Here is a 6,354-nt window from a genome sequence, read left to right as displayed (position 1 = left end):
GAATACTGAATGAGACTTTATCAACCACTTTTAGCATAGAGGAGATGTAGTAATATATATTTTGTCTTAATCGGCGCTTCTACAGTGGGGTATGCTATAACGAACGGATCCTACTGTACTACGAATATTCCTATAACGAACGGTTTTACCTATAAAATTGAGAATGCTATAACGAACGAAACTCCTACAACGAACATTATTTAAAATTTTTTTTTTTTTATACTAATTTATTGTTTTTTTATTACAAGTATTAATGATATTCTTTATTTCAGGGGTTTAGATGCATATGTATGCACTTTTTTACAATTTTTACAATTTTATATTATATTTTTCAGTGTTAAGTGGTTGTATTTGGGGGCCTGGAACGGATTAATCCTATAACGAACAAATGCTATAACGAACAAGGTTCTAGAACCAATTAGATTCGTTATAGCATACCCCACTGTATTGCTTTTCAAGTTTGTTTTCAATTTGAAGTATTGAAGGTCATTTTACCAATCAAGTAAAGTCCCCTTCACTAGTGCATTTACAGGGGCTCGTCAGGTTTTGTGTAGTGTGGCAGCTCTATGTTTGTTTACATTAGACGGAAGGAAACTCGCAATAGTAAACATATTATGGATTCAAAGTAAAACAATTTTAAAATAAGTGTCTTAATGTAAAGATTGGAATGTTTATATAATGAGCCCCTGTAAATGTACCAGTGAAGGTGGACTGTACCTCTTCAATTCTGTCGGTCATCATTGAAATGTCGAGTTGAAGTCTTGTGGTAGTGAGAAACTCCTGAATGGAATATTAGTCATTCAAGGAAACTTTGTGATAAGTTAGCTATACATATATCAAACCTATGTTTGTATGTTTTAGCCCAAGTACTGTATCATATTCTTCCTGGTTATGTATTTATCTAGTCCTTCATCTTGTGTCTCATGTGAACCTTTGGTAGATACACAGGAGGTGTTACATGACTGGTTAATTGTAGTGAGAGGATTTTTTTAGTACACAATATGGCAACAAAAAAATACAAGCTCTTAATATTGATAATTATTAATCATACCTCAGCTGTGGGTAGATTTTTATGATTATGCCTCGTCAAGAAATCCCTTGCAATAATATTTTAGTCTCGTCGGAGTGTACATTATAACTTAAGTGTTGTGTAGTTGTTTTATTTATGAAGATATTAGTGTAAGAAATTAATTCCTTTTGTAATGAAATTATTGTGAATCTCTCTCCTCCAGTTTTTTTTCCGAGACTCAACAGAAAATTCTAGCGTTTTATGGTAAATCAGAAAATAAAAACAAAAGTCTCATAGTTGGTTTGGATAACAAGAGTTAATATTGCAGAGTCCTTCTTCTGTGTCTTTGTCTTCATATATGATGCAGGAGGAGGAAGGGGATTTAGGGCAATCCAGCTCTTGTTATATGATTATGTAATTGATCCACTCTGTGCTTGAATAACTTTACTTAGTAACACACTTACTCAAGTGCCATAACATTTTCTGGGTGAGTTAACTTTATATAGAGGAATTACTCTATACTTGAAGCTAATAATACTAATCTGAAGCAGGAGTAAGGCAAGTCTGCTGGTTATTATTATTGACTGTGTTGTGTCCAGAGCTCTGTAGCTACACAACTCCTAAGAGGAATTTGGCTTGACCCTTAAACATGAGCCATCATCAGTGGAAGTTAACTGTAGGGATGGCAGTCATCGTCAGTGGATATTTAATATTCCTTGTGTTCCATTTATGCATATATAGCTTCTCCAGCATTGGACGTGTTGTTGATGTTATAGTTTATCATCAGGTTAGTCTGAACAAACACAGGTGAGGTATAACTGTGACCAGTCTTCTTCTTGTTACTTGTGGCTTCAAATGACTTTCTGACTGGCAGTTTCTTAAAGGTGGGCAACAGGCACAGTGTAGTCCTGCTTAATGACTTATATTCTTATGATTTTGTCAAATTTTTCATTGGGTGGACTCTTGTTTTGTGGGAAGCTATTGTCTTACTGATGGACAAATGTATGAAGAGAGCAGAAGTTGTCTGTAATTTTAGTAAAACAAAATTACTTCACTATTTCACGGCTCTGAAGTCTACAAATTTGTCATTACTCTCTTGTCATGACTGTAATACTTTCATGTTTATTACGAGTCTGATGGTGATTTACTTCCATCTGAATTATCGTGTTTAGTTTAACCCAAAAGTCAGTAACTGTAAGAATATGCAAGGTAGCAGCAGGGTATAGTATAGTGTATGTTACAGTTGGTTGTATGGAAATATAAGTTTGAAATATTATGAAAATCTCAAAAAGGAATGTATATATATTGTGTGTTGCACAATATTATTTACTAATGACAAATTGTCCGTATTTTTTGACCAGTACTTACATACAGTAAGAATAATTTCTCCTCCTGGAATTAAAAATCAAACAAACAAACAAACAAACAAACCAAACAAAACACAGGATTGGATTTGTTGCTGTATGGTACATTATGTTGTGTATGATAATTATAGATGCTGTGAATTATTCCCTATAATCTCAACTTAATGTGTCTCTTTGAGTACCCAGGACAAATGCAATGCTTGATGGTAGACACACTGTACTGAACGTGGCAATACTGCTTAGCTCTCGGTGTGGATAATATCATTGGTGAGGTGATGCTTGGCAGTGGGTATGCTAAATAGGAATGTTTGATAGGTCACTCACTGGATATATGCAGGAGGTCACTCACTGGATACATGCAATAGGGCACTCACTGGATATATGCAATAGGGCACTCACTGGATATATGCAGTAGGTCACTCACTGGATACATGCAATAGGGCACTCACTGGATACATGCAATAGGTTACTCACTGGATATATGAAATAGGTCACTCACTGGATATGTTTGATAAGTCACTCCCTGGATTTGTTTAATAGGTCACTCACTGGATATGTTTGATAGGTCCCTCACTGGATATGTTTGATAGGTCACTCACTGGATATGTTTGATAGGTCACTCACTGGATATGTTTGATAGGTCACTCACTGGATTTGTTTGATAGGTCACTCACTGGATCACTGGATATGTTTGATAGGTCACTCACTTAATTTTTTTATATATTAAGTTGTAGAGTGACATTTTTTGAGATTTACAATGATATACAGTAAGTGATTTTAGGAGGTAGTGGGGGGGGGGGGCAGGTTTGATATTGTGAAGGAGTGCGAGGTGGACCTGCTCTTGTCACCTCAGACTATGGTGGGTATTATAGCAGTGAGGGAACAGTTTCTTGTGTTTACGTAAACACAAAGGGTGAAATGACTCCTGAAAAGCCCCAAAAAAAAAGTATATATATATATATACAGTATATATTTTTTTTTAATTTTATATTTCAAAATTCTAATAAACTCAAGGACGATTACTTTAACCCCTTGTGTACGAGGTCCTCCCTGAGCTAAATAAAAATTGTCTGGCATTAGCCATATAAGTGGTTAATAATTTTAGGTATAATGTTAAGATAAGAAAAATTAAATATATTTTGTTTTGAACTTCTGTTTTAACTTACTGTATTAACAACTCACTGACACGCGCATCAATAAGTACCAGTACATGGCGACCTGTGGTGTAATGGTCAGCATGCTTACCTCACAACTGAGTGAACCCGGGTTCAATCCCCGGGCAGGGTGAGACTATGGACACCTAGAAGTTAATTGATTTGCGGATCGTGTTCCGGGGTAATGGTTAGCCAGTGCAGTTGGCGAGTTGTCCGGTCTTCTTGGACTCTTCCTTGACACTGGTTTATGCAGCTCATTAACTTCTACACCTTAGACAAATTCATGTCTTGGTGACCATCCTTGGACGTAAGGGGCAGCCATTATTATATTACAGTATACTGTATTAGAGACGTTAGTGATTCATTAACATGTACAGTACTGCTGCTTCAGGAGGGAAGGGCATTAATAGATTACATTTTTGTTGTTATTTGCCTAATTATAAGATGCACATGCTGTGACATACATAATATATAAGGAAGCTATTAAATTGGTATTAATATATAAAGAAATTATATTAAATTATTAATATATAAATATGTAAGTAAAATAATGGCAAATGAACCAATGCCAACAAAAGCAGTTTACCATATACTGTACTGTACTGTACAATAATCATCAAGTATTGCTTCACACTGTAATAAAGTACTTTGTAATAAAGTACACATTTACTGTAGTGTATATCATATTTTGTTATAGTTCTTACCAGCATTAATTCCTAACTTTTTGTAATACATGTATTACACTAACACATACAGTAGTACACATTTGCATCAGTGTACATTAGGTTCTTGCAATATTTTTCACCACTACAGTACAGTGCAAGCATATAACATAATAGGTAATTATCATTCATAAGTTATCATCAGCGCAGGAACAACTAGTGTCATAACAAGGTACTACTGTAGTTTCATTGTATCGTAAGTCGCCCATAAGATACTCCAACTCCATTACATCTTAACCTGCTGGGAATTATATACAATATCTGTATCATCTGGTGTGTATATGTGTGTGTATTAAAATAAAGTTTTCATTATTTCTTAATTTTTTCATAATACTTTTTTCTATATCCGTTTCATTTTGGTCTTATCTTACTTGAATGCTTTTACCAAGTCCATCACCTCCCCAGAGACCCAACAAGTACAGTATATATACAGTATAGGGTTAGGACGATAAGTGGGTCTGGTAATGGTGTAAAAACCTCACTTCCAAACACACTATACCCACACACTCACTCAAACAAGACCTCCCCTACCCCCCCTCTCTTTCCTTCTTACAACGCCTCGCCACCTCTTAACTTTACATTTTTACCAGAACGATCACCTTACTCGATACTTGTCGGGTCTTTGCGAACGTATCTGGCTGACTGTACACTGGGAAATAACTTGTCTTCATCAGATATAATCATACGAGGCCACAATAATAACAACAATAACAACAGTGTTTATTTCATGCCATATCAGGTGATTTTTTTTTAAATGATCCAATGCCCTATTAGACCCCAGTTCTAATAGACCCCAAGCTAACCTAATCTCTAATCAAGTTAATTATTAAATGGTCCCCAGTCCTAACAGATCCCAATCTAACCTAATCTCATCAATAGTTACCATCCGTAATGGATAACTAATTCCACTGAATACTGAACTTAATAGTGACTGTAACTAAACAGTAGTATAATGAGTAACTAAATACATAAATAATCATATATCAAACAGGAAAGGAAGGGAAAACTCAACACAAGAGAAAGTAATAAGCTGCATCGAAGTATTAACAATCGTGTACGTATTGGTAATCAGTCCTTCATTAATGGTACGTTATTTTCTTGGTATGGGTAATAGTAGGTGAAGGCTCTTACAGTGAGTTATGGCATTAAGTTAGGTTTTATGTAAGGTACGGGTAGCTTGTTTCGTTTAACCTCACAGAAAACCGTGTGAGGTTGGTGGAAAGGTGGGGGGTTTATGTGAGGTACAGGCAGCTTGTTTATTTTCACCTCAGAAAACAGTCAAGGCTGGTGTAAGGGGAAGGGCTCGGGGTATGTGTTTATTTCTTCATAAATTAAACAATTCTTCATACACATAACAGTAGTTTCTATCATAATAAACAAGTTTATCTTTCACTTTAATGGGTTTCAAATGTTACAAATGTCTTCCATATATATTTTTAATTTCTGTGTTTAGTATTATTTAATTGGTATTGTTCTATTTAATCTGTTTTTTAATTAATTATATTGTAATCCCAAGTTAGTAAAACATGAATCTCATATGAATAAATCCTCAATCAAATTATAATGCTCTTTTAAAACAAAAGTTGAATTTTTGTACCCTCAACAGTGTGGGTTACAGACTGCTTCATGTAGATTCCATTAGGGTTATTCTTATAAGTTTGATCAGTGCTTGTGTGGTCCACTGGCCCAGATGACTGTTTCTGTAAGCAGATTGTAGAACTGTGTCTGTTGTGGTTATTGTCAAAACTGCTCTTATGGATAATACTGTATCATTACTGTATGTTATTGTACTCTGAAATAATGTACAGTACAGTCACCCACAGAAAGTCGTGTCGCATTCTCCTCCTGTACCATGAACCCTGAGATTCAGACTCGTGAACCTGAAGCATTTATTGTGGACAGAATAATGCATCGGTGTGTGCTGCTTCGGGGTTCATAGTACAGGAGGAGAGGTTACGGGACCTCTTGTGGGTGACTGTGTATACGGCCTGTGTTGATGCCATCTTTATTATCACAGAATATTATTGTCTATGGTACAATTATATTCATATTTAACTATGTTTTTGTGGTTTTCATTAATCGTCTTCGAATGTAGTTTTACATTT

At 35.3% G+C, this 6,354-nt stretch overlaps 1 long non-coding RNA gene across 1 annotated transcript; it reads left to right on the top strand.

The window, feature by feature from the left end:
- Positions 1 to 331: 331 nt before the first annotated feature.
- LOC121862245 lies at positions 332 to 4,564 on the top strand. The gene is made up of 2 exons (XR_006088203.1): positions 332 to 2,988; positions 3,039 to 4,564. It is a non-coding gene; the product is annotated as an uncharacterized LOC121862245 (long non-coding RNA).
- The last annotated feature ends 1,790 nt before the right edge of the window (positions 4,565 to 6,354 follow it).

The sequence above is a fragment of the Homarus americanus genome, unplaced genomic scaffold (assembly GCF_018991925.1).
Source record: "Homarus americanus isolate GMGI-L3 unplaced genomic scaffold, GMGI_Hamer_2.0 scaffold31037, whole genome shotgun sequence".
Lineage (NCBI taxonomy): Eukaryota > Metazoa > Arthropoda > Malacostraca > Decapoda > Nephropidae > Homarus > Homarus americanus.
This window is presented reverse-complemented; position numbering and strand designations above follow the sequence as displayed.